Raw genomic sequence first — 27,795 nt, forward strand, 5'->3', positions numbered from 1 at the left:
GATCAGTAAAACTGTCTCTTAAGACCATTATTTTTGGCTGAGTATTGTTGTGACTGTTTCCATGGCTAAACCATGAACATGTTTTCTGCACAAGCCTAGTCAGCTAGTGGCCTTAATTAACTTTCAAATAAAGAATGCTGCAGTTAACCACTTATTAAATATCCACCACACCAAGTCCGAGTTTTACCCTTCCACACCTCACTTAGTCAAGACACCTCGAAACATTCACAGTGCTGAGTAACTGGTGCTTTAAAAACATGAACACACAGGCTGTGAGGGAAGTTTAGGAAAACCCAGGTAACTTTCATATCCAGACTGAGAGATATAATTTATAAATTGAGGCAATAGGATAAGTCACTCAGAAAGAATAGAATAAACTGTTCTTACCTATTCAAAGGAATTCAACAAATACTTAAGTGCTTGCTTTGTGTTCCAGATACTGAGTATTTTTCCAGATTCCTCGTGTCTAGGAAGTACAGGACAGGGTATATAGAGTTCAGGATATGGTGATGAAGGAAGAGGAAAGTATTTTAAAACAGTATGTCCCCTAGAGAAGGAAGAGAGCCCCTGAAATTCGCCAAGCTAATCTACTCTTAATATGACATGCAAGTAGACTAACCAAGCTCATTTCACCAAGCATTTTATTCATGAAGGAGATGATGCAGTTTGAGATTCAATTGAGTCAGAATTAGTTTTTGTGATTAGCTAGGTTGAGTGGTTAAGGTATAGTAATAATGATATCATTAGTTTTTCTCTCCTCTCTCATACCACACACACACACACACACACACACACACACACACACACCCTTGCCCATATCTCTTTGGATTTGGCTTGTGAATCTTCACAACCTAGAGTTGTCTGTGTTTAAACCTGTGTACACTCTCAGAAAAAGTGAATTCACCTCCTGCTGAAATTCCACTGTGTATAAAATGGTCTTGGAATTTGAAGGAAGGAAAAAAAAAAAAAAAAAAAAAAAAAAAACCTTCTACTACAAAGAGAACATGTGAAAAGGCCAAAAGAGAGCATAACTGAAAAAAAATATATAAAAATGCAAATGTTCCTAAACTTCAGCTTTGGCTGGACTGAAGCATAAGTGAGAACTTCAACAAAGCAATAGAAAAAGATGACAGCTCAGAGTTTCAGAAATTTAAGACAGCAGCAGGATTAGACACTTTGGGTTGTCTTCGCACACATTTCTTATGGGAGTTAATTCCATTTGACATGCAAGACCAAAGCAAGATTACAGAGGCATAGCCCCATGGCGAGGTGTATGCTGTAGCTAAAAGCTGGGATTTGAATAATTGTGCAGGCTTACTCCAAGAATCAGGCGAGAACAGAATGAATGGATTATTACAAGGAACTTTGTACATTTTTAACTGCTGGACTTAATAAAATACCCTCTATGTGAGAGTAATGTTATGGTCGTCTGCACTCACTCTAGCTGAAGTTTGTGGTAGGATCCATCAAAAATGAGGAAAAACAGAAGCTGTTTTTTAAAAGAAAGAAAGAAAAGAAAAGAAGGTTGTAATGAATGACTGGTCTGGGTCGTGCCCATATGATTTAGAGAGGAATAGAACATTTGGAAAACTTGAGATCAACCATTCAAGCACTCTTTACCCCCCCACCCCCACCCCCGACCCCCAAAGGTAGAGGGAATTCATTTCCTGTGCAAAGAAGTTTAAGGAAAGTGGAGAGAAGAGTTCAGGGAAAGTGGGCCACAAAAAGGTGGATTTTTATTTCACTATTTCAGCTCGTTAGGGAGGCCATTTGTTACTGAGAAAAATTACTAACCCACACATCATTTTATATATATGTATAAATGTGACCTCTTTCCTTGGAATCTGCAGAAGCACTTGTCTGTAAAAGGCAGGACAAGTAACAGTTCTAAAGGCTTCTCACTGCTTAATTAACTGTCCAGTGAGAATTATTAAAATTCTTTATATAATTCTTATTTAGCACTCATTAAAGTGAAAGATACAAATACTGGACAATACAAGGTTCAGGGAAGCTTTAAGAAAGAAAAGTTTGTCTTGGAATCGCTGAGAATTAGGAAAAACTGCCCATTAACAGTAACCAGGTAGACCTTTCATTTTAAAAGTCACTGATTCAGATCTGAAATGATTTGGTTTGATTTTCTCCCTTAAAATGTTCTTCATCTCCTCTCTTGGTGAGAGCCCATTTCTGACCTTCCTGCAGCTCTTAACCAGCCTACTGGGAGAACAGTCAATCCCAAAAGAGGAGGAAACTGCTCTGGGGCCAAGGCACTGGGGCAGTGCGCCCTCTGCTGGGAGACCGGCCCGCAGTCCGGCTTGGGAAAATCCCCCGAAGATCCCGCCCCTAGGAAGGCAAGAGAGGCAGTTTCCAATTGTGAAAACCTCTATCACGAGTGGCATCTCTCTTCTGTCGTGGCTGAGAGCAGAGATTAGAGGAGGGATGGGAGGGGATGCAAGTGCTTCATTAAACCAGAACTTAAATGCAGCTCTCCTCACAAAACATGTCTGTCAACTTCATCCTGCCATGCAAAATGGCAACAGGAATGATGAACACATTACAAATTTGTAGACCCTAAAATTAAACTCCACCTCATTTATTTCATAGTTCAGCAGGCTGGCGATGGCTGATATTAGAGGCACACATCTTTCCTGATAAGCTCTGTGGTTTCCTTTTGGAGAAGGGATTTTGGTACTCCATGTGGACACACTCAGTCTTCTTGAAACCCCATTTCTGCTTGGTGGAAATAGAAAGAGGAGGTGTCTTACAGTGCTATGCAGAAGGAAGTTTAGAATGCCAGATCTGGGAGGGAAGCCAATGGATGTGTTACCAAAGGAAGATGAAGAGCTTGCCTTCCTGCCCCCCCCCTCCCGACCCTGTGCCTCATCTGCCCCTTGCTACTAGAAGTGTGGCTTACAGACCAGCAGCTCCAGCATCACCTGGGAGCTTGTTAAAGGTGGGAACCCAGGTCCCACCTAGACTTACTGAATCAGATTCTGCATTCAAATAAGATCCTCAGTGATTCCTAAGGACCTTAAACTTGGAGATGCACCCCTGTAGACACTTGGAAAGCTAAACTGCAAGCAAAACCAGAGCACTGAGCTTTGCAAGTTTAAGAAAACTTAGGCAACTTCTGCCTCCTTGGATAAGCAAACCAAAACCCAGAGAAGAGCACAGCTCCTAACACATCTAAGAAGGAAACTTTCATAGCCCTTGACTTGGTCTGCTCTAAAAGCTGGAACACAGCTATCTCAGGCTCTTTGAAGTTAGCCTCACCACATACTACAAAACCAACAGCATGTGGCACCAACACTGCACTGAAGTAGGGGATCATCCCTACGTGGGATGGACTGTGTCTTCTAATCAGCTCTGTACTACTTGCGTAAATTCGGCAGGAATTGACATAGAAATGAGATTCTGATATTCCTTCTATTCACATAATGATTGATGAAGCACATGGGAAAAATAAATTGAATTATGTTATAATCTCCCAGGGAAACATAATTAAGTTGTAAAGCATTCCCATGAAATCCTAAAAGCCTTATATCATCTAGACAGTGACTTCTACTACATGATCAATAATTATATTAATTAAAGATAATTATTTTGATAGGATGGTTTGACTTTGGGACTCTACTTATTCTTAATCTGATGTATTGATTCAATAGTGAAGACTTCTTTGGAGCTAAAACCAGATATAAAGACTTTTTTGCCCCCTACTGAAAGCTTTGTGATACTTATGCTAACTTGCACTAATTTGTAATTTCTGACTACCAATTTAATGCATTTTCATACACTGTGATGGGTAAATTTGTTCAAGATCAACAGAACATTCTATTCCTATGCTTAATGTTATATGTCCTAGAAACAAGTTATCTTCAGCAAGGAATAGATAATATATAAAATCCAATATTCCTTGAACTTTCAAAATTCCAGGCCATCTAATGCATTCTTTGTCTGTGTATATGCAGGAATCCCTAGCACATTCATGGCAGCTCCCGGGTTTACTGAGGTAAAGAATCCCACCTGACATGAACAATGCCCAGAAAGTTGATGTGAGGGTGGACTCTTAAACCTTCAGCATCTTTCTTTGAAAACCTCTGATGGTGAAGCTCAGCCCTAGGACATACATCTGGTAATGCACGTTTTAAGCACCGGCAAAATCTGAGACTTCTTGTTAATTCTCTCTATATACTTTCCAGAGACACTGTCAATGGGTGTGTACCTTCTCACCTTCATAAAGGCCTCAGTAAGCATCAACAGAACCTAAGGAGTGAGACAGAGATGCAAATTGAAAGTAATCATGCAAGGAATCATATAACAAATACACCAGACTTGGATTTTTTGTTTGTTTGTCTAAAGATAACAGCTGTTAATATTATTAACTTTCCTGAGTTCTCTACATTATTCAAAAAAACTTGTTATTTTAACATTTAGGGATACTCACTTGAAAGAATCACAAATAAGGTACCAGGAGTGAAAGAAACCATTACAGTTGCACATTATTTCATCAGAATTTCCCTAAATTATGTGTAAAATATCTTTTTGACTGTATGCTCACTAAGCAAGAGGTTATAGATTTTTCTCTTAATGAAATAGCAAGTATAGTGTTTAAAAGTCAAGACTTAGGAGCCAGTGTACCTAGTCTGACTCTTGGATCTGCCATTTATCACCTATGGCTTGAACAAGGAAAATAGCTTCTCTACATACCTCAGTTTCTACCTCGAGCCCTTTTTAAGGGATAATAGTAAGATATGCCTAATGGGGTTGATGTAAGGATTTAGTGAATTAAAAAAGCATGAAGCAACTGGAACATGCATGAGTAGTATTAACCACTCAATTTATAGTGGCTGTTAGCAGTACTGCCCTTATAATTTATGTAGGTTGGTTTACTTGCGGTCATATTACAATTTATTAAACAATCATCTTCTTCAAACTCAACTTTTAGAGGATCTGAAAGCCAAGTTTTAGTCTCCAGCTTAATATTTATTTTCTTAATAGAATAATTAAAAAATTATTTATAGGGAGTTGCAAACATAAGCTTACTCATGCTATAACTTGATAACACACACACATATGCATACATAACAGTAACACCTCATCTCCCAATGCCAGAAGCTTCCCCACAGGGGATTTGCCATAAAGGAAGCTAAATGTGACCCACTATTTTAGTGAGAGAGCTTACCATTCAGAGCAGAATAACCTGAGAACAAAGTAATGCAGAAAGCAGCCCTGAGGTTCCTTTGTCTTTCCTCCAGTAAAATCAATTCTGTTATTATCCACAGTTGGGTATAGAATAGCATATGAACAGCATGGCTTCAGCCAGCAATACCTCTCAGAGAGTGGCTTGCGTGGGTAATATTCCACACCCTGATTTACTCAGCATTGCCACAGAGCAAAGGGGAGATCCATCTTGGATAGGAAAATATAAGGGACTCTTAAAACGCTAGAAAAGACAAGGGAAGAAAAATCAGGGCACATTCTTATAGAACCAGGTATGGCTAAGCTGCCTTCAGACTCAGATATAGAGTCCAAGGTGATAAGCAATACTTCCAGGCCTCATATCTTTTTCTGCTCCCTTATGGGTTGGGGGGTGTTTAGCCGTATTTCCTCTGTGTGAAAGGGAAATGGACCACGTCCACGATGCTGCGCATCAGCGAAAAAGAAAAAAGCTTCCTGAAGAAAGTAGGCAGACTTGTGAATGTGGCTTTGCGAACCCCATGAAACAGACCAGCAATGATCAAAAGCAAGAAAATGACTTGGTCTTTCTTAAAACTACAACAATTGAGCTAATGAATAGGATCTGAGGAGATGTAAATAAGGTTTTTGTTTTTAATTTTTATTAACAAAGGGAGTGAGGAGACAAATTTCAGGCTGAATGAAAGAAGGTAAATAATTTCTCCCCAAAGGCAGAGCCAAGACATCTCAAATGAGCTTCCTCCTAAAAGAGAGAGAAGTAAAATATATGAAGCAAGATGACATAATATGCAGTTGCCTAAATGGAAGCAGCGATGGTATCCGATTCTATAGACCAAGCTGTGAGTAATTGAATGCAAGATAAAGCAAAAATATAGAAAAGGCCACTCAGTAACAGAAGCATAAAAATGCAGTGTGTGTAACAGTACTGAGAAGGGTACAGCTCTGTAGAACTGATTAATAAGGAGAGCGGTGAACAGAACAGAGTGGATTTGCAGAGATTAGGATGTATCAAGCTTTGTCCAGAAGATTGTATAAAGTTCTTATTGGCCTTGAATCTGAAATAAGGCAAGAAACCTACCTCCCATCATGAAAGACCCTCCTGTGATCCTTCAGTATATCATAGTCAAGCAACTTATGTTTTCCCATAAGCCATTTACAAAATAAAATTTATAATATTATTTGTGTTCTTCTATGCAAATCATTCCCTATGGCATCTCTCCTTTTGAATGGGAACAGGGTGGAAGGAACACATGATGCTGTATTTTTGATGTTATAACATGACAGAGACAGACCTTAAAAAAAAAAAAAAAAAAAGCAGTTTCATTCACTACAGCTGAGGTCTGGGAAAATATAGCACTTGATAAAGCCTAAAGGTCAGGTTCCAAGATGAATAAGAACAAGGGTCCAAAATGGAAGATTGCCAGGTTGGGGAGAAGGACTCAGGCATTTGCATTTCCAAACTCAAGGACTCCACACCTTTGTGAAGGGCATTGCCACTTCCTCCAGGTTCCGGGCAACAAGAGATTTTTTTTTTTTTTTTTTTTTCAGGAATAAAGAAAAAGAAGTGCTCAGGAATCTCAAACCAAATGTTTAAGAAACACAGAGGTACAGGCAACAACTGACAATTGCCAGGGATTGGACAAGCAGAAGGCACCTCCATCTGTGGGATTCTCCAGATGATCACAAGATAAGACGAGGGGCCATCATTAAAGGGACAATTAAGAGTGTAGCCCTGGGAGGCTGTGACAGCTATTCCTCCGTCTTGCCGTGGGCTGGGGGTCCCCTTCTTTGTTTTAATCTGAGGTTTCTGAAGCCACTTCTGTGGTCAGGGCTCTAATTTGTTCTGTGGGGACTCTGGAGATGTTGATGTCAGGTAAGGCGTCTATGTCATTAGCGATGGGCAGGAGGGGAAAAAAAATAGCTCTTTGACCTTTACCAAGGTAGACATCTATGCCTCAGATTCAGAAACAGAAGGTACAGGAGCAGAAAGAAGCCAAAGGATTCTGGCATCTGTGTTCACAGATCATCCCCACTGGGTGCTCCCGGGAGTAATGATGAGTAATAAGGCGGGCAAGACAGAAAAATACATCAATAGGAAGAGGAGTGCACATTTGTAGGCATGCAAACACAACTCAAAAGCAGGAAACCTTGGCCAAGAACTGTTCTCAAAGCTTTCACTTGTCGTAAGAAGAGAGGAGGGAAGATTTCCCAGCAATAGTCAATCCATAACTGGCCAAGAAGTGGAAGGAGGCTGTGGTGGCTGATGGGGAAAGGGCTACGAATCTCCAGGAGCCTCAGGCCCGGCTGTTTCCTTTTTTCATTTTGACTTCCTTGATAAGTTTTTCCCAGTGGCTTTAGGGAAATTTTTAAAAAGAAGAAGAAGAAAAAAGCACGTATATACTCATACACACACAAACACACACACGTGCATGTTTATTATATTCTTTTCTATAAATGGAAATAAAGACAAAAGAAGAAAAGTCTAATTTGCAGTTCAGTTTTCCAGGCTCGGTTCTGGCTCACCAATGAATCTTCTTATATACAAAGCTGACTGGAGGGAGGGGTGGGATTGAATAACAAATTTATGTGATACAATCACATCATTTACAATCACATAATGGACCATATCCCAATTTTCAAAAGGCATAAAGTATCCTCATTAATACGATAAGTGCAGCAGTCAAATCAGCACTGTGATTTTATCAGGGTTTTTGACTGTACATGAATTAGAATGTAAAATGCATACAGAATTTTTAATGGGAAGGCTTTAACATTCACTGAATGTATTTCTTACTGTCATTTGCATCACATTAAAGTGAAATTCTACATAAAAGGATAAAGAGAATATGTCCTAAATTACAGTTTTTCCATAGTTGTCATGTCCACACATAGAAAAATCTGATTCATAAGCTTGAACATGATCCTAAATCTGAAAAGGCTGCACTGGTATCCTATTTGTTTGTGGGTTTTATGTGGCTGTCAGGACCCGGTAGAGCTCAGGAAGGTCAGATTGTCAGGACAAAGCTAATAAAGATCATGGAGGGAGGGGGCTGGGCAGAAGAGAGGATGACTGCATTCCCTAGTAAGTTATTAAACACCGTGACTTCGTTTTTTAAAATTCCATACTAGACTACTGAAAAGTCCCTTATGTTCCTTAGAAGTGTTTTGTTGATCAATTAGAAAGCTTCTAGCTTCAGTTCAGTTCACTTCACTAGAGTTTACAGACCTAGATGGAATGTTGCAGGAACCCAGTTCTGTAAATTCCAACCCCAATGAGTCGGCACACATTGCCAAGGACATGGGATAGGTGTATTTCATATCGAACCTGTGCACTTGTATGTTGAAATATGATTCATGTGTCAGAAGTGAGTGTCAAGTAATGGAAACTGGGAAAGCACGCTTGATGGCTTCTACACACTGAGGTCAAAAAAGCAACTTGTCTTTGTTCATTAACCTCACAACACATGTGGAGAAGTCAGTGACTGGTCCACAGCAGTTGGAACAGAATCCTGAGAATCTGAGAAAGAATGTTTTGAGTTCTAGAAGAGGCTAATATGTCACCTGCCCACCTACAGAAGACTGGGATGGTATATAAGTGGTGTGTACACACTACTTGTCCTGTGAGCACACCTGGTCCAGTGTAGTCCAATCGAAATTCATACTCCGAATGACGCAGCTCTGTTATCATTCTCTAAATAAAGAGAATATGCTACCATTCATCCAATAGAAAGACATGCGAGAAATCTGGGGTGAAAAAAACTTGAATTCGCAATAAATCCTGTAAGTCTCTCCTGCTACTAGAGAAAAAAAACTATGTAGGCATGATGTCACAGGCCCACTAGAATGGCTTTCAATATGGCCAGTCTATCCATTTTAATCATTTTATCTTCAATAATCTGTTTAATTATTTTATCTTAGATAAAGATCAAAGACTGCATAGGCTAGTGTTTGGCATTAATGACCGCATATTGCTGTCAATTCTGGTTTATCACCCTTGAATATTCGTAGATTATATACCTGTTATGTTATTGTTAGGAAAATGAGCAAATATTCTTCCATATCTAGAAGTAGTTTTCAAACATTGACGATGGCCACAGGTTTTACCCTAGACCCCTTTCTTTTCTTTTTTTCTTTTCTTCTTCTTTTTCTCTCCTTCCTCCCTCCCTTCCTTCCTTCTTTCCATCTTTCCTTCATACTCTTTACATTAACATAAGAATTGGAATTTGAGCCAAAACAAGGGAAATATTCAGATGTCTGATCCATTTTCAGCCATGACCAAATTTTTCTCTTTAATATCTAAAATACTTGAAGTATAAATAAATATATCCACCTTTATTTTCCAGGTAATAGATGTTTTGCTTTGTTTTATTTATTTTTCATTCTCTCAATCTACCAATCTATTTGTCTTGCCCCGTTTCCCCTGGTTTACTCTAATGCCTCAGTTGCCCTTTGAGAAATGACTCTTCAGCAGACTTACATTTTATCCCAAGTGTTGTATTGTGATTCCCTTTCTTCATTTACACATCTGGTCTACTCTTCTCCATCATTTGATTTTTTGACAAGCTATGCACTGTGATATCAAGAGGGCCCATCTGTGATATGTCCATTTAGGACCAGGGAGCTAATACACCCAGGAATGTCCTCTGCAGATTTATGAGGAAAGGTAGAAGGTAGCTCACCCCCTATCTGAAGAGTGGACACAGACCTTTTTTCACTCAGTGGATTTAAGGGGTCCTTTGAGATGACCCAAGAAGCAGGAGGCAGGGCATCAGGCTCTATTCATTATATTCATACAATACTTTCCTTTCAAACAGCTCACATAATGTTTGCAGATGCTTTAACCAGAAAGAACTGACAGAACCTTCACAGATTTCACATTCCCTCCAAGCCCCACACTCTATTCTATAGATGTGGAAATTTCCTAAAATCATCAAAGTGCTGAAGAACAGAACTTAAGAAAAACCTGAAGTTCCCACTTCTGTCTTTTCTAGACTCTGCTGAAACCCTGAAGCAATAAACTGCTATAGTCTGTTTATTCTGTCCATCAGTCTCCATTTCCAAATATGAAAAAGGCCAGGGAAGTTTGTCCTCTTTTGAATTCTCAGCTTGCCAGGTTATGAAACTGTCCTTCTTCTTATAGTAGGTAGATTTATGTTTTACTCAATTCCACATCCAACAATCTATTTCATAGTTAAGGTATACCATGAGGTATAATACCTTAAATGCATTTCTGTGAATGTGTGGCATTTTCTTTCTCACCCTCCCACAAGACGATATACAGAAAAGGACTGTTGTCATTACTTATTTTTATTCCTCCTGCCTACATCCAAAGAATTTCCCAACTAGTCAAGTTGAAGCCTGGACATCCCTGCAAAATTGCTACATATTACCTTCATCCCAGTCAATTCCTCTTTCATTCCAGTCGCCAGTGCATTGACACTGACACATTGATGTTCTCCTTGTGAGAATTAGCCTATCACATTCATTTACATCCACTTAATTGCTGCCGCTATTGTTTAGTCCGTTAACCTCCAGCTAGGGTGCAATTCATGTGAACACTGGGGAAGCACAACCATTCGATTAGTTCTGCAAAGCAGATTAAAATCTTCTAGCTAATTGGAGACTGTCCATACTGCTGCCTTCCTTCTAGTTCTAGGTTGAACCAATGTCACATCTTCAAAGGAGGACTCTTAGTTGGAATATGGAAGGCTTGACCAGACCCAGCAAGCATTTTTAGAGCATGTCTGTGTACAGGGCACTGTACTGGGCACTATGCCAACAATTATCACCAACCAGTCTGGTTTCTGCCTGCAACACGCAACTAGTCTTTTGATTGGCAGCTTGCCTTCTTCCTTTTTGCAAGGAGCATGTGCACACCGGAATAACTCCAACCGGGTATGTGGCTAAAAGATTACTAGCCCCAACTGGGAGGAATTTCATTTCGAAACACAAGCACTGAGGAAAATCCTGATGAAGCAGTTTATCTGGTTTGGGGGAAAATGGCAATTAAGAAGACTCATTGGATCCAAAGCATAATGCCATGTTTAACAAAGCAAATTTATTCAGAACCTATCATTGATGAGGTGGCAAGCATGCTTTGGTAACTAAGCTGTTGCATGGTTTAGGCAGCAAAATCCCAACACTTTCCCTGGTAACATGTTATCACCGTGTATACATCAAGTTGAGGTGTTCTAAGATGTTTAATTATTTTTTATCTAAAGAAGTTAGAAAGATTGCATAACCACTCAAGGAATTCTAAGAAATCACAGTAGGTCAAATCTCTTCATTTAATTTAAAATGTCTGTCCCAATTTGGTTTCAGTCTACCTCTTCAGTATATTTTTCTGAAGGGACTCTAAAATCCTGGCACTAAAAACTAGTAACCCTTCTTCAAATGTATTAGATTTTTTATGGCCTGATGTCTTTACATTGTTCCAGCTACTCTGGGGTTTGCTATAAATATTATGAACACATATAGGAAGAAGTGCTATAGGGACCTAGGAATGACCTAGAAACACACCGGTTGCTTTACATCAATTACATCACTGAGTCATCTCTGCAGACATGTGAACAGGTTGTTTTATACCTGTTTGCTGGCAGACTGAGGCTCTGAAAAGTTGAGTAACCTATGTGAGATGCCAAAGTCAGTAAGTAACAAAGCATTGGATTGAAATCCAGTTTTGTATGATTCTAAATTTACTTTTTCCCTATGACAATAGGTAGGTCTTCCCAAGAATAGAGAAGTCTTGAGATGTTGAAGTTTAAGAAGGTGTAAGTGTGAACCAGGAAGAAAAGAAGGAAGTCAACATGTGTGGAGAAGAACCCTCCCTGCCTCACCAGATGTAAGTGGTGGATAACAAGAGCACTGGGCTCTTGGAAGGAAGATAAAGGAAAATAGTGACAGAAGTCGTCAGATCACATGACATCTCTGAGGGGCAAATCAAAAACTGGCACCCATGCACCATCGGGAGAATTTCAAGTAGCTTGTAGAGAGGATAAAGGAGATACTAAGACTGACTAGGGATCCAGGGATTCTGAAGCTGACTGTCTCCTTTGAAGATGCCAAAGGAAAGCATTTCATTACATTTCCTCTAAGGGCTGTAGAAGTGTCAAGTACAAAGCAGATCATAAAGTAGTCACCTTAGGACAAAAGGACTTGGCTGATTCATCAGTGTTTTGTCCCTCTGACTTCTGTTTTATCTTACCATTGTACATGAAGTAGATAAGCAAAAGAGAGAAGGAAATACCTGTTTGGGACAATGTCACAAAACAAGGATTACTCCTAACATTTGAAAGATCTGGAGGAAGAATTCAAGGTTCATATACTATATATCAAAATATTTTAACATTGCAAATCGGTCTAGTGAAGTGTTGACAAAAATAGAATCTATCCTCCTATCTTGCCTGATATACTGTAGTAACAACTGAGAAGTCCAAGTGTCAATTTAGAATCTTTGGGCTTCTTGGAGGTCTGTGCTGGAATAGACAGAAAAGGGAAACCTGACTCCAGCCCCTGACTGATGTCTTGCTCTCTTCATCCCTTGGCTGTGAGAGTGTTCATGTGCATGTGGATGCCCTCCTACATTTCCATGCTTGGTGCACAGCCAGCATGGGTGCAGAGGCCAAAGGTCTACTTCTAAGAGAATGGACTAAAGAGAAAGGCCTGCACAGACCCTACAAGTGGGCTTGGGGCCTTTGGGTAGGAATATAGGAGGTCTGGGGTATTCAGAGGTTGGCCTCGAAGCAGGCAAGTGTTCATTATCTGGTTAGGGATGTCCCTTGGTACTTTGGATACTTGACCCATTAAGGAGGACTATAAACAGCCAGAGAAGGAACAAAACAGGCTCAGCAAAGCACAGGGCTCAAGGCAGGGGCAGCTTTTGCCTGGTTCTGAAAACAGTATTGCACAAAGAAGTAAAAATAATATCTTCCTACAACCCATATATCCCATTTCGGCCCCAAAGCTTCTCTTTTGTGCTTCACTAGACTCACAGCCTGGCAGTATCAGGAGGCCCCAAACACATCAGAGCATGTGGTGACCCTGCATTTGATCTATTCAGGTTTTCAATAAGAGTCCTTGAAAAGTAGTTGTAGGTTTTTGGTTTTTTTTTTTTTTTAACACTTGTCTTTTAAAATTTCATGCAGCTGAAGATCTTTAAAACTCCCATGCAGACCACATGGTCCATATCTACCAGCTCATGCATAAAGATTCAAATTGCTATAAGCAAAGGGAAAACTTTGAGATGCTTCTTAATTTCTCCATTGACAACACACCTATACACACACACACACACACACACACACACACACACACACACACGCACACAGTTTAACTAGCTATTCAATATTGTCCTAATTAAAGGTTGAATGCACTAGAAAATTGAACCTAAGAAGCTGGTCCTCTGTCTTAGCCTACTCATCTGGCTATAATATAGCTTGCTCAATCAGAAAACTCTCAATCAGTTCAAAATGGAGAGCTTTCCTCTGTAAACTCACTCTACAAATTGCATTAGATTCCACATCACATCTACCTCCTTCAGCCCTAGTGGATAGAACAAGTTTCTCTGAGAGGATCATTTCTGTTGACCGAACTTTAAGTTCTTTTCCCAGATCCCTAACATGATTTGACTGAATTTCTTGAAGCTTTTGTGTGTAAAGGTTGCAGAATGTCAATTCTCTAGTGATGGGATTTGGAAAAGGCAATGAAACCCAGAGCCTTTGTTCAGAGTGTGTGAGGAACCACCTTTATTACTAAGTATTCCATACAATGATATTATGGCTGTTTGCCATGTTCCTTTCATCCAAGGGTTTGACACAATTTCTCACTGTTTTGAGATCTGCTCCTAAAAGTCTATCAATGATGAGAGCCTATAATGTTCCAGACATTGTGCTTGGTATTTTTCATAGTAAGTTCTCTTCTAACCTTATACCAATCTTAAGAAATAGTTATTATTTTTATTATTATCTTTTCTCCTACTATTGTTATCATTGCTATTATTATTATAAAGATGAGAAAACCAAGACTTAGAGAAGCTAAGTAACTTGTAAAAAGTCACACAGCTAATAAGTACAGAACCCTGAGTCAAAACTAGACATTATGACAGACTCTAGAGGCCTTCTGCTTCATGATACAAATGTTCAACTGCATTTGTAAATTTCTAGGAGACACAAAGAGGAGACAAATATTCTTCTGTCTCTTAAATCCTTAACCTAGAGGGAGTTTAGAGAAGGAGACATTACCAAGGTGGAGTAACAAGGACCATTTATTATTTACTGTCCCAGCTGAAATAACTGAAAATGAGGAAGAATATATATATATATATATATATATATATATATATATATATATATGCAGTTTTTAAGACATTAGACATTAAGTAACTAAAGTGATTAATTTCTGAGGGACAGAAAGCATATGAGGTAAGCCCTAAGATTGCCCTATCTTACTTACTTGAGAGAGTTCTTGTGCTACAGTGCAGAGAAGAAACCATTCTACTCTTAGGTATTTACTAAAAAAAAAAAAAGTATATGTCCATACAAAGACTTGCACATGATATTTGGAGCAACAGCTCTATTTGTAACAGCTAAAAACCAGAAACAACACAAATGAATAAAGACAATGTGGTATAGGTATACAATAGAATAGTATTCTATAATAAAAAGGAGTAACTATTGATACCTGTAACAAGTAGATAAATCTCAAAATAATTGTACTGAGTAGAAGAAATTAGACAAAAAGAGAGTAAACTCTATAATTTAAATTTATATGAAATTCTAGAAAATGCAAATGAAACTAAAAGGAAAGAAAGCAGATCAGCAGTTGCATGAACACAGGAGAGGATTACAAAGGGACAGGAATAACTTTGGTGAGTGAAGGGTATGTTCATTATCTTGACCTTGGTGATAGTTTCATAGATGCATCTATAGGTCAAAATATTAAATTTTACACTTTAAGTATATACAGTTTATTATACTTGAAGAATGCCTCAATAAAGCTGTTTAAAAATGAATAGAATTGTTTAACAAGTTGAAAGGTTTCTATCTTGTTTGTGTATTCCTTTTGGTTTCTTGTCATTGAATACAAGCTTCAGAAGAGCAGAGATAGAGTTTATCTTGCTCATTTTGGATCTCTGGGATTAGGTATTCCAATGACTACTTCTGAGTTAACAAATTACCCCAAAATTTACTGGCATAAAATGGCCATATATCACGCTTATGGAATTCTTTGCATCGGAAATTAGGGCAGAGTTAGGATGGCTCCTCTCTGCTCCATGGTGTTTGGGGTCCCATCAGAACTGCTGGGAGTTGAAAGCACTGGGGCTCCTTTTCATCACCATGTAGTCCCTTCATGTGGTTTATCCAGAGCAGCCAGACCCCTTCTATGTCACTTCTGGGTGCTCAAGATCTGGCTCCCAAAAAGAGAGATCTAGGGAGAAACTGAGTCACTTTTTAGTTTTAGTGACCTCGCTCCAGAGGTCACAAAGGGTCACTGTCATCACATTATTTTCAGGTGAAGCAGTTCTAAACATCTGCCCAGGTTTAAGGTGAGAGAACATAGACCCCACCTCTTAATGGGGGAATTTCTCTCAACACATTTGTCAACATTTTTTTAAAAAGCAGGTAGGAAGGTATATATATTGGTTCAGATACCTTTGAAAAATTCAGTATGCTACACAATGTTTGTGTCATATAAATGAATATATGAACAGGAGCTAGTCATTTCAAGTTGGTTTGCAGTCTTACATGCTACATAAAATTAAATTCAGGCATCCATTACATAGACAGTTGGAATGCATCCTTTTATATAATGTGAATTCAAAGACAAATATTATAACCTACATCTTGGATGAAAAAGCTTATATTTTAATAAGATAAATATATGAGAAAAGAGAAAGAGAAAAACATGGGTAATGGCAATTTGTCATAGAAGGTTTAAGTCTTAGGGGAAGGTATTTAATACTCCCAGGTTTTGAGAAGGAGGGACTGTTACCAGCTGAAGAAGTCAGCAAATGCTGCATGAAATGTGTGCTATGAGAACTAGGACTTGGAAAGATTAGTAAGCTCTCCATAGAAGATGCTGGGAAATAGGCATTGAAATTAAGGAAATCAGCAGAAAAGTTTGGTTCAAGAAAACTGTCCAAGCCTAGAACATTATCTGAAACTTCAAGAACCCTTTAGAGCAACAGATTCTACACCCCATTGCTGAGATGTCATATTTATTAAATGTTCTCCTTATCCCAGAAAATTTTGATGATTAATCAGAGTTTTGAACCATTGAATTTATGTAGATGGGAGTAAGGATATCTATTATCTATATGAAAAGGTTGGGACCAAGTTATAGAAGACTTGAAATAGGAGTCAATTGGTCTACAATAGGATCCAATGGTTGTTTCACTTATATTTATTAATTTATCATAGCACCATACTTTCAGCTAAACCCAACCTTGTACTGTGTTGACAAAGCAGATTATAAATCAGTAAATGGTAAACAGCAGTAGCATTAATTACTTAAGGAGACTTAGACGAACCTGCAGTGTGACTTTTTTTTTCTTTTTATGGCTGAGCCTATGGAAGTTCCCAGGTTAGTGGAATCAGAGCTGCAGACGCTGGCCTACACCACAGCCGCAACAATGCTGGATCCAAGCTGCATCTGCAACCTACGCCACAGCTTACAGCAATGCTGGATCCTTAACCCACTGAATGAGGCCAGGGATTGAACCCACATCCTCACAGACACTATGTGGGGTTCTTAACCCACTGCGCCACAATAGGAACTCCAAGTGTGACATTAAATTATAGTGTTTTAAGCATGAAATTTTAAAGCCAAGAGAAAGCTTAGCAATCCTTTAAGTAATTTACCTAAGGTTTCGGACCTATTCATTTCTTCCAAAAGGTATGTATGAAGTTTACTAATAGGCATCTTCATTTTCTATATAGAGGAGACTGTGAACACTGGTTTCATAAGGGCAGTTTTACTGGAAAAATATTGTGTGATATGCAATGAAAGGTGCCTTAGACACATAAGATGCCAGGTTTATCATATTGCTGTCATATTATTTATAAAGCAGAGGCTCTTTGTATCACTTTTATGCATTAGTAGATTTTGGCAGTTCTGTGGTTTCCTTTGGTACATGATTTATTGTGTCAACTAATCCTGAAAAAAGAGCCTGCAGTAAATAAGTAGATAATTGATATTTGTCCAGCAAGACAGTTCGGTATGAAATTTATGTTCATTTGCATAAAATGAAATCTACAGCAGAAAGGCAATCATTGCTTGCCAGTTTTGAATAGCTATGTCTGTTCTTTACCAAAATTTCTAATTTCTAATTAGGATTGTAGGTAATATTTCTCTCTCTCTCTTTGAATGGCATCCGTGGGTCTCTTTTGATAATGAATACACCAAGAGACCCAGAGTTAAGTCTGGGCCTCAGAACTAGGAACATTTCCATCAAAGATGGATTGTTAATAATAAAGTAAGGAGGGAAAAAAGCTATTTGCTTCTTTTGTGGCTCTGACCCTCCCTTAGTCCTTCCAGGCCTGCCTGAGCATCAGCAGAGTTCAGTGGTAATTAAAGCAACAGTGTTGTGAAAAAAGTGTGAATTACTTTTAGGGGAAGACTTGGATGTTGCTAGTGACTGACAAAGCACAGCAGGGGGCTCTGCTGGATATTAAAGAGTGCTGGTAGTCCCTGTGTTGTAAGGGGGCTTTTCAGCACAATACGAAATTGTGACTTTTCACAAGTTGATATCTTTGGAACCATCTGAGTTATCAGCTTAAAATTTAGATTTTTTTTTTCCTTTGGCAAGGTTGTGGAGCAAAACTTTGTCACATTTCATGAAATATGCTATGGTGGTGGAATGATGGAGAGCTAAAGTATACACACACACACACACACACACACACACACACACACACACACACACATATTTTCTTTTCCTCCCTGGGATTTTTGACTCTATTATGGAATTATTTCAACCTTGAAGATTGTTGAAAATAGTGAGGAAAAAGCTATAAAGGATCATATGTTCAACCCTTTCTTGGCAAGTTATTTCAATGTCAACTATCTAGGCTTTCTGTTTCTGACATTTTTAAAGGAAAAAGAAGTACAGACCAGCACTCTGTTGACAATGCCAAGGAATGCCAACTCTGCACTCTGAACACTGGGGTATAAATATCCACAGGGATGGTGAGCTCATTTGAGCAGAGCCAGCCAGGAAAAGTTCTGATCTTTCTCCTTATCACTGCAAATTTTGTTAAGCCACCTCCCACACCGGTATGTCATAATGTTGATTCTGCTCCTTAGCCAGTGAGAAAAAATGTTTTTAGCCAAATCCAATAAACTACCTTCCGCAGATGTGAGGCAGGAGAAAAAAATAGCTCAATAGGCTATTAATCACTTTTTAATTTATAAAGTAACAGACACTGTCAGTATTCCTGAGTCAGATTCCTAGAGCACATGTGGGATTCTATGGTACAGCATCACCAACAGACAGGGGTGGCCTGCCTGCCTTGGTACAAGGCAGGATAAAATGCAACTAAAGAGCAGTGGGTAATATGTATGTACTGTGAGCCTGGATTAGTGATAGAATTCTGATATAAATAAGGAATACAATATTCTGGGCATTATGCATACGTTCTTTATTGTTTATCATGTCCCTCCTTAAGTAAGTGGACTTAGAGGACGAATGAAATTCCTGCCCTTGGTATGTTTCCAGTAACCCTGAACACATCTAACAGCAGTGGAGCACTCTGTGCATCACTGACCCAGCAGAGAAGAAAGCAGAATCCTAGAGTGGATAACAGCATAGACGCTGGAGTCCTGACGTACTCACTCAAGACTGTGCAACGACAACCTCCTCAGGAATAAAAAAGGGTGTAATAACCATTCCCACCTTATTTTGAAGATTAAATGGGTTAAGACATAAAAAGTATTTAGCAAAATGCCATAGACAGGGCAAAGAGGAAACAATTGATAAAAGCTGTTACTATCATCATCATCATCATCATCATCATCATCAAACTCAGTGCTATTATGAAGTAAGGTGAACCTGGGAATTCCCTTTGCTTTGAGATGTGCTGATTTCTTTTGATTTGCAAAGCAGTGGGGTAATATTTTTTAAAGCAGTGCAAGGTTACAAAAAATGGCATTTCAGGGATAAGGCTGTGACATGGCAAACAATAGACTGTTTAAATAGACAACAATGATATAAACAGAATAAGTGGGGTGCTCCAAATGACATTCTTTCACCCCACTAGTGCAAAGTTTAATTAGTATGTAAATAGCATACTCATTTACAATTGACATAATGCCACCTCTTTCTCATGCCAAGCTGTCAGGGCCTATGAAACTGCAAAATTCCTGACACTAAACATTTGTCGTAAACTGATCCTTCCAAAAGTAACTTAACTAAAGCAGGAAAGGTGGGAAAGGTGATAATTTTTCTTTAAGAGCCACTTCTCCTTTCTTTCTTTCAGAGAAAAGGGTCCCAATTGCTTTTGGGGAGAAATTCACATTATATTAGGCTGAGGGTAAATTCTGCAAGAGGAAAAAAAAAAAAAAAAAAAAAAACATATGAACCACCAACCCCAGAGTGATGAAAAGCAAAATGGGTAAGGAAAAAAATACCCTCAATTGACACAGCTATTTTCATCACATCAAATCAGCCATCTGTTCTTGACATAGTTTATTATCATTAGGAAGATTTTCTCAATTCAGACATGGTGATGAGGAAAGATGAAGAATTAACCAGATAAATAGCCAATTTGGAAAATTCAGGCTGAGACCCTTTTCCTCAATTTCCATCCCCTCTTTTCTCCCGCTCCATCATCACACTCCAATTATTCCAAGAAAAGCTCCAATGACAGGATTAGACATGTTTATGGTGGTGTTTTTCTCCCACTTGCACAGGCATAACAAACTAAACACGCTAGGTCTCAAAATGACACAGAGGTGATCGACATTGTATCAAAAAAATAATAATAATTTCCCATTGTTAAAAATGACTGGGTAAACTGAGAATGACAGGTGGCTACAGTTAAGGGTGAGGGAATTAAATACTCTGAATTGAAGTATAAAAATGTTGATATTTTCCTCCTGAAATTTATTCATTAGAAATCCATCAATTTACCTTGGGATAAAAGTGTTTAGAGAAGAGAATTTTCTTTGAAATCATCATGAGGTAATTCCATCAGCTCTGTGTGGGATAATCTGGAGGGAATAAGTAAATGTTGGACACTAATTATAAAAAGAATATATTTAAAACGTATCTTTAGTATAGTCTTCATACAGTGAAGTTGGAAATTCACAAAAGTTAAGCTCATAAATTTAGGGGAAAAAATAGCTAAAAGAAAATGCTTGACAAATTTCAACACAACTACTTAAAAATTAGTCAAGCTGGTTATTTTATCTACATAATGTCAAAAAACAATTTTGATTCTCCTTAAATAGTTCACAAAATCATCATGTTAGAATTATATAAACCTAATCCGCACATTTTGGATCATAATTAAAATCAAATCTTTTTGACTGAAAATTTTAAAATGTTAATGGCAGTAACTATGGAAGTTACACCATGCAGACTCCCTCATAAAGATATCTGCACACTAACACCCAGATTATTTTGTGTAGAAATAAACTTTCTTTGATAACATTCCTGAGATCTTTAATTCTTACCTTTTCTATCTCAATGTCTGACTTGCTACTAATTGCCACAAAAGTTGTAACTCCTCATTCTACATATTACACCAGAGTCATCATGTTTTCTAGACTTTTCTTTATTGACACATTGTTTTTCTGAATTTGTCTATGTCATACAATCTTCACTTTCCTCACAATCCTCCTGCTTTTTTTGGTTAATCCAATAAAGCTAGGTATGGACATAATTATTCTGCCACAGCAGTCACCAATCCAACAAACATCTGTTAAGAGCTGACTATAAGCCAGGTGCCGTGCAAGGTGCTGGAGACATAGTACTGAGCCAAGCAGATGTATACCTTGCCCTCCTGGAGCTTTAGTTTCTATACCAGAGTTCAGTAACTAAAGCCTTCAGGCCAAATCCAGCCAGTCACTTACCTTTGTACTAGATTTTTATTGGAACACAGTCATGCCAATGTATCTGCCTATTGTCTGTGCTGCTTTTGGTCTATAAGGAACAGTTAAGTAGTTACAACAGAGACCTCTGACCCACAAAGCTTAAGATATTTACTCTCTGGCCCTGTACAGAAAAAGCTGGCTTGCTCTGTTAGTTTCTAGATCCATCTCCAAGTGTTCTAGCTCTGCATACCTTCTCTCAGAGAGTGCATTATTCGTTTCTTGTGGTTTCGATCCCTTATTCTACCCACCGTCATGATCTCACCTTTGAACTTCAATCATATATTTCTAACTGCCTACTCAGCATCCCCACCTACCCACCCACCCAAAAAATAAACCATCATTACTGTACACTAGCTAAGGTTGACTCCATCTTTTCCCAAAGCCAACTGTTTACTAAGATCAGCTTCCCAATCAGTAGGACTTGAACATTTTGTGTCTCTCATTTTCTTCCAACATCCAAGTAACAACAATAAGAAAAAACAAATATATATTCTCTATGTCTGTCAAATAATTTGTTTCTCTTGCCACCACCCCTATAGCCCTAGACCCCAAACCTTACATTTAGAAGAATGCAATCACCAAACAATCTCCCTGTGGTCAGACTTTTATGTCTCCAGTGATCTATTGGTCAGTTTCCTTAATACCTCACTTGGTATATCACAAGCCCCCTTGTGGCTCCCCCTTTCCAAGAGTGGGGTTGTCAGCCTATAGCTGAGGCTGTCCTGTGTGAAGATGCTGCAAAACAACTTCAAGGGGCCCACAAATCCCATGGAACATCCTAAAAATTGTCTGATGTTGAGTGCCCCAAGTAGATGCATTACTCTCTCTGTTTTTCAAATGTGCATAGATATTCTTCTGATAACGAAGACACAAATTTGCTTCTCTTTTCCCCTCCCTGGCCACACCCTCGGCATATGGAAGTTCTCAGGCATCCGAGCCAGAGCTGCAACCTATGCTGGAGCTGCAGCTAGAGCAAAGCTGGATACTTAACCTACTGCACTGGGCCAGAGATCAAACAGGCGCCTCCACAAAGACAAGCCAGATTACCAACCCACTGTGCCACAGTGGAAACTCCAAATTTGCTTCTTAAAGTTACCAATTTCATCTTAACTTTTTCCCACTCTATTTTCCCAAGCAATTGGTTCTAAAGGTACAGCTAGTTGTTTTCTGTATTTTGTAATGAAAGGATCCTTGCTGGCCAGCAAATGCCTACTCCATCCTCAGAGAGGGTCTATTATCAATTCCCAGTGGAACTATGGGAGCAAGGACCTCAGCTTTTGGAGGGAAAAGTGAAAGGGTAAAATAGTCTAAATGCAACTCTCTCTTTCCCTCTCTTCTCTCCTTGGATGAAAACTACAGACTTAGAGGACTTTGTGGGGTACAGAAAGGCCTTAGAAAAAACAAGGCTGCGCAGGTTCTAGACTTGAGAGGAAAGGAATATACACATAATAATACAATAAACATAGCCTAATGTTTCTACACTGTCCAGTTCTGGTGATCCGAGAGGGTGAGTGGATCAGGATGCTGGATAGAGGCTTTAATAAATGATTTGCATTTGGCAGCTTTATCCTCTCTATCCTATTTCTTAGAAACCTTAGAAAAAAGGTGGTGGAAAAGTAAACATGAGTACAGATGCAAGGCAGGGGCATCTAAGTCCACATTTTTAGCCTTGCAGGATCAATTGCTTTCAGCTTGGCCCTTAAGACAGGTCCCAGATTTGTCTCCTACCACCTCCGTATGGACGTCTGATACGTGCTGGTGGTTCTCCTCCCTGCCTGTCATACTCCATCATTGTGTCTCCAGCACCCAGTGCAGTGCTATCAACTAGCAAGTAGAGAGAAGAAAAAAATTGTTTGTGTTGCCAATATTCACTGGCTGCTCTATTTTTTGTTCACGTGTTGATTAGTTTTTCATGGTAAACACTCAGGCTGATTTATGGAAACCATATCTCAAAAACCTCTCCAACATCGCAGAACTTAGAGGGAGGTAGAATGAGAAAGTGGGACAAGATTTGGAGGAAGATTTATGTCTCTCAGCTGTGAAACCTTTGGTTAGTTAATTTCTCGGAAATTCAGTCCCCTCTGTAGTAACTTGGAATAACCACTGCTCATTTCAGTTAGAATAACTACAGGAGATGAAGCATGTAAGGGTCCAGCATGGTACCTCATACATAGCTGGCATCCAACAGGTGTTCCAAGAAGAGGGAAAGAGGGATGGAGATCTGGGACTAAAACAAGGTGCATTATCCATATTTCACCTGGCTTAGTGTAGATGTGAATTACGTTTCACAGGGGCAGATAGTTCTGATCTAGTCAAAAGGAATTCTCGGATCTGAGAGTGAACCAGGAGTGAATTCATATTTATTGAACTCCTAGGGCACATCAGCTAGTTTAGCAGGACTTCCATGGAGGTTTTATTTCATACTCATGACTATTCTCTGATATAGATAGAATTATTTCTCATGTTCATGGCCTTCAGAAAAGTAAGATGTTCCTTGTATCCACTCAGTCATTAAACGGCAGAAGGAGGACTTGCAACCAGATTGAGGTTATTCTAGAGGGTTTCTCCTCCTTCTAAATCACCAAGCTAGCCCTCCTAAAGACTCCCATGAAGTTCCCTTTCTCTGTGTTTATGAAGACCACTGGCCATCATCCTTTATATCATTATCCCTTTCTACATCCCAGAGACTATTTCATTTCATGAATGGAAAAGGCCACAAACGTTTACAAAACTCAAGCCTATCTATTTGAAATATTAATTTTTGAAATATCTCAAAAAAGCAGGACTCCCTGAGAATAAATGCAATGACAACCTGTGAGACACTTTAGTCATCACCTAACTACCTAGGATTAATCCGGCTTGCTTCTGGTAAAAGCACTGTCTGCTTAGGCTGGCTTTGGTCTGGTTCTTTGAGTCTGTCTGAAAGATAACTTTGATTTCTAGAAAGACTAATTTCCTGTCCTCACTTGCTGCAGCAGGAAGTGGGGAGAAACTGTTTATAGCTAGAACTTGCAGGGTGCAGCTCTCAAAAACTGGCTCATATATAAGTAAATAGTAAGTAAAATAAGGATAAAATGATGACATTCTTCAAGAAACAGCTTTAGGTCCTTGAAAATGATTATTTCTGTTTGCCTGCAACTGTAAAAATGAGTTTCAGGTAATAGCTTTTCTTTTATATTGTAAATGATAAATGACCATTTAAACATTGACTCATCCACCAACCAAGATATAAAAAAACATAAAAACTTACTGTGCTAAAAGGGAATTTGAAGACTGAAGTCACCTGATTTTTCAACCCGGCGATTACACCATGGGGACATTCATTTGTCTTTACTTCAACTCTGGAATTGCATAAAATATATTTTGCCAGCCAAGAAAATCAAGCCCTTTAGCTCCTACACATTATATATTTTTTCCTAATGTCATATATGTTTTTCATCCAAGTGAATATATCCTCTTAGACTTTGAAAACTGTAATGTTGAGTCAAACTAGCCATTACAGCACCCAAGAAAAGTAGGAATATCTTCCTTTGAATAGTTACTTTGACAAAAGAACATGCAAAAATGTTATTCACTTGTAAGAGTCATAGCCCGGGCTGAGATATCACAGTCCATACTAAGATCAAATCAGAAGAACCAAAGTAGGAGTTCCCATCGTGGTGCAGTGGAAACAAATCTGACTAGGAACCATGAGGTTGTGGGTTCGATCCCTCTCCCCGCTCAGTGGGTTAAGGATCTGCCGTTGCCGTGAGCTGTGGTGTAGGTTGCAGACGCAGCTCAGATCTGGCGTTGCTATGGCTCTGGCGTAGGCCAGCAGCTACAGCTCCGATTAGACCCCTAGCCTGGGAACCTCCCTCCATATTCCATGGGTGTGGCCCTAAAGAGACTAAAGGCAAAAAAAAAAAAAAAAAAGAAGAAGGAAAGAAAAGAGACACAAGTTCAGCCAGGGAAAAATTTTCTGTAAGCACGTTATTGTTATTATTTTTACTCTTTCCCAAAATAATATCATAAAAATAAATACCTTCATAAAAGTAAATATCCCATGTTCAGTATCCACATGACCTAAATAACACTTGCAATATAACATCTTCTAGTTAAAATGTTTCTAAAGGAGAAAAGGGAAGAGAATGGAAACAAGAGAAGGAGAGAATATAAATAATCCTTCTGACATCAAGGGAAAAGAGGAGCCTGACTGAAATTTTCAGTAAGTACTTGTCTGGCAGATGACAAAATTCTCAAAATCAGGAGTTCCTGTCATGGCTCAGTGGAAGCAAATCTGACTAGTATCCATGAGGACGAAGGTTCAGTCCCTGGCCTCGCTCAGTGGGTTAAGGATCCAGCTTTGCTGTGAGCTGTGGTGTAGGTTGCAGATGCAGCTCAGAGCTGGCATTGCTGTGTCTGTGGTGTAGGCCAGCGGCCATAGCTCCAATGTGACCCCTGGCCTGGGAACCTCCATATGCCGTGAATGAGGCCCTAAAAAGAACAACAAGAACCACAAAAATCTCAAAATCAACCAATTCAGTGTCTTTCTTTCTTAGATACAAATGCTATGGGATAAACATTTGGCATTACATAACTGTCACTATCCCTTCACTCCCCTGCCCTGATGGCCACAGCAGGATAAATTGTCAATTCTGTTATTTTCCACCATTAGTCTGTCTGTGCTTTTTAAATGGATTTCCTAGGCACTAAGTAAGTGTATATTGAGGAATTAATGCCAATTAATGCCAATTTATTTCCTGTTGATCTCACTTCTTAAATAAGAACGCAAAAATATATTTCTATTTGAGCGTTAAAAGATGGTGGAGCTAACCTCACTCTCACCTCAAAGTAAAACCACCTATCTTCCCTTTTAGATGCATCCTTAACTTTAATTAAAACAACATTTTAATATTCCTATCTGCATATAAACAGATTGAAATGCATTGCTGCTGTAACAAACTGTCACAAATTTAGTGCTTAAAGCAGCATAACTGTATTTATTTATCTGACAGTCATGTAGAAGACTCATAAGGCTGAAATCAAGGTGTCAGCCTCCTTCTGGCAGTTTCAGAGAGGAATCTGTTTTCTTGCCTTTTCCAGCTTCTAGATGCCACTTACCTTCCTTGGCTTGTGGCCCCCTTTCTCTGTATTTAAAGCTAGTAAGGACTAGTTGAGACCTTCTCAGATTGTGTCACTCTGACCTTCTGCTTGCCCCTTTTATTTATTTATTTTTTTTTGGTAAGACTTTTATTTTTTCTATTATAGTTGATTTACAATGTTCTGTCAATCTCTGCTGTACAGCAAAGTGACCTAGTTACATATATATACATATATATATTACATATATATATGTATATTCTTTTTCTCACATTATCCTCCATCATATTCCATTACAAGTGACTAGATATAGTTCCCTGTGCTACACAGCAAGACCTCTTTCATTTTTAAGGACATTGTTGATTACCTTGGGCTTGCCCAGAGAATCCAAGATACTCTAACTTAGGATTGATTGATTGCAGCAACCTTAGTTCTATCTGCAACCTAATTCCCCTTTGCCATTTTCAGTAACATATGTACAGGTTCTAGGACACTAAGGACATGGTCATCTCTGGGCATCTTGCTTGCAAAAAAAAAAAAAAATATATATATATATATATATATATGTATATCCTATATATATGAGAGAAATACTGAACTCTAAATACTTTATAGTGTGTTACTTATTTAAAAATATGCTTTTAAATTTTATTTATTTGCCCTTTTTTTGTTTTTGTTTTTGTCTTTTTTTTAGGGCTGCACCTGTGGCATATGGAAGTTCTCAGGCTAGGGGTCAAATCAGAGCTACAGCTGTTGGCCTATACCACAGCCACAGCAATGCCAGATCTGAGCCACATCTGTGACCTACACTGCAGCTCACAGAAATGCTGGCTCCTCAACCCACTGAATGAGGCCAGGGATCGAACCCATGTCCTCATGGATACCAGTTGGGTTCCTCACTGCTGAGCCATGATGGGAACTCTGCTTCTAAATTTTAAAGTAAATGTTATAAAATTACTAGATGTTGGAGGTTCTGCTTTTAGAACACACTTCAAGATTTAAAAGGTTTGACTTTCTTTTAGAAATATGAAAAAACAAAAAAACAAAAACTTTTAATCTTCTTTTGTCTATCTCTTGGTGTTTTCTGCTTAGAGTATAATTTTTGCATCATCGAGTTATAGAATGCTTAAACTCAGGCTCCAATATTGAATTTCACAATATGTTATCTGAGGTTTATATTTAAATATAGTCAATAGTCACTATCAATCATTTCTCCATTATTGACTTATTTAATTCTTCTCTTTGTTACTGGTATTCACCGCCATATAGTTCTTTATCTCAAGATGGGTTCACAGATGTTCTACTTCCCTAGACCTTCCATGCTTAAGAATATCTCGTTTTGGAGTTCCCGTCATGGGGCAGCGGAAACGAATCCAACTGGGAGCCATGAGATTGAGGGTTTGATACCTGGCCTCGCTCAGTGGGTTAAGG

At 38.8% G+C, this 27,795-nt stretch overlaps 1 long non-coding RNA gene across 3 annotated transcripts in view; it reads right to left on the reverse strand.

Moving 5' to 3' along the window:
* LOC102159571 overlaps positions 1 to 27,795 on the reverse strand; it is a 599,549-nt gene that overhangs the window by 43,782 nt on the left and 527,972 nt on the right. Inside the window, exons 8-10 of one of the 3 annotated variants that reach the window (XR_002342937.1) lie at positions 25,307 to 25,390; positions 24,536 to 24,626; positions 20,321 to 20,400 (exon numbers count right to left, since the gene is read on the reverse strand). The exons of 1 other annotated variant lie outside the window; for it this stretch is intronic. This is a non-coding gene — a long non-coding RNA (uncharacterized LOC102159571). The remainder of the gene's footprint in view (positions 1 to 20,320; positions 20,401 to 24,535; positions 24,627 to 25,306; positions 25,391 to 27,795) is intronic. One more of the 3 variants, XR_002342936.1, reaches the window with a different exon arrangement.

This window comes from Sus scrofa, chromosome 3 (genome assembly GCF_000003025.6).
Source record: "Sus scrofa isolate TJ Tabasco breed Duroc chromosome 3, Sscrofa11.1, whole genome shotgun sequence".
In the NCBI taxonomy this organism is placed as follows: domain Eukaryota; kingdom Metazoa; phylum Chordata; class Mammalia; order Artiodactyla; family Suidae; genus Sus; species Sus scrofa.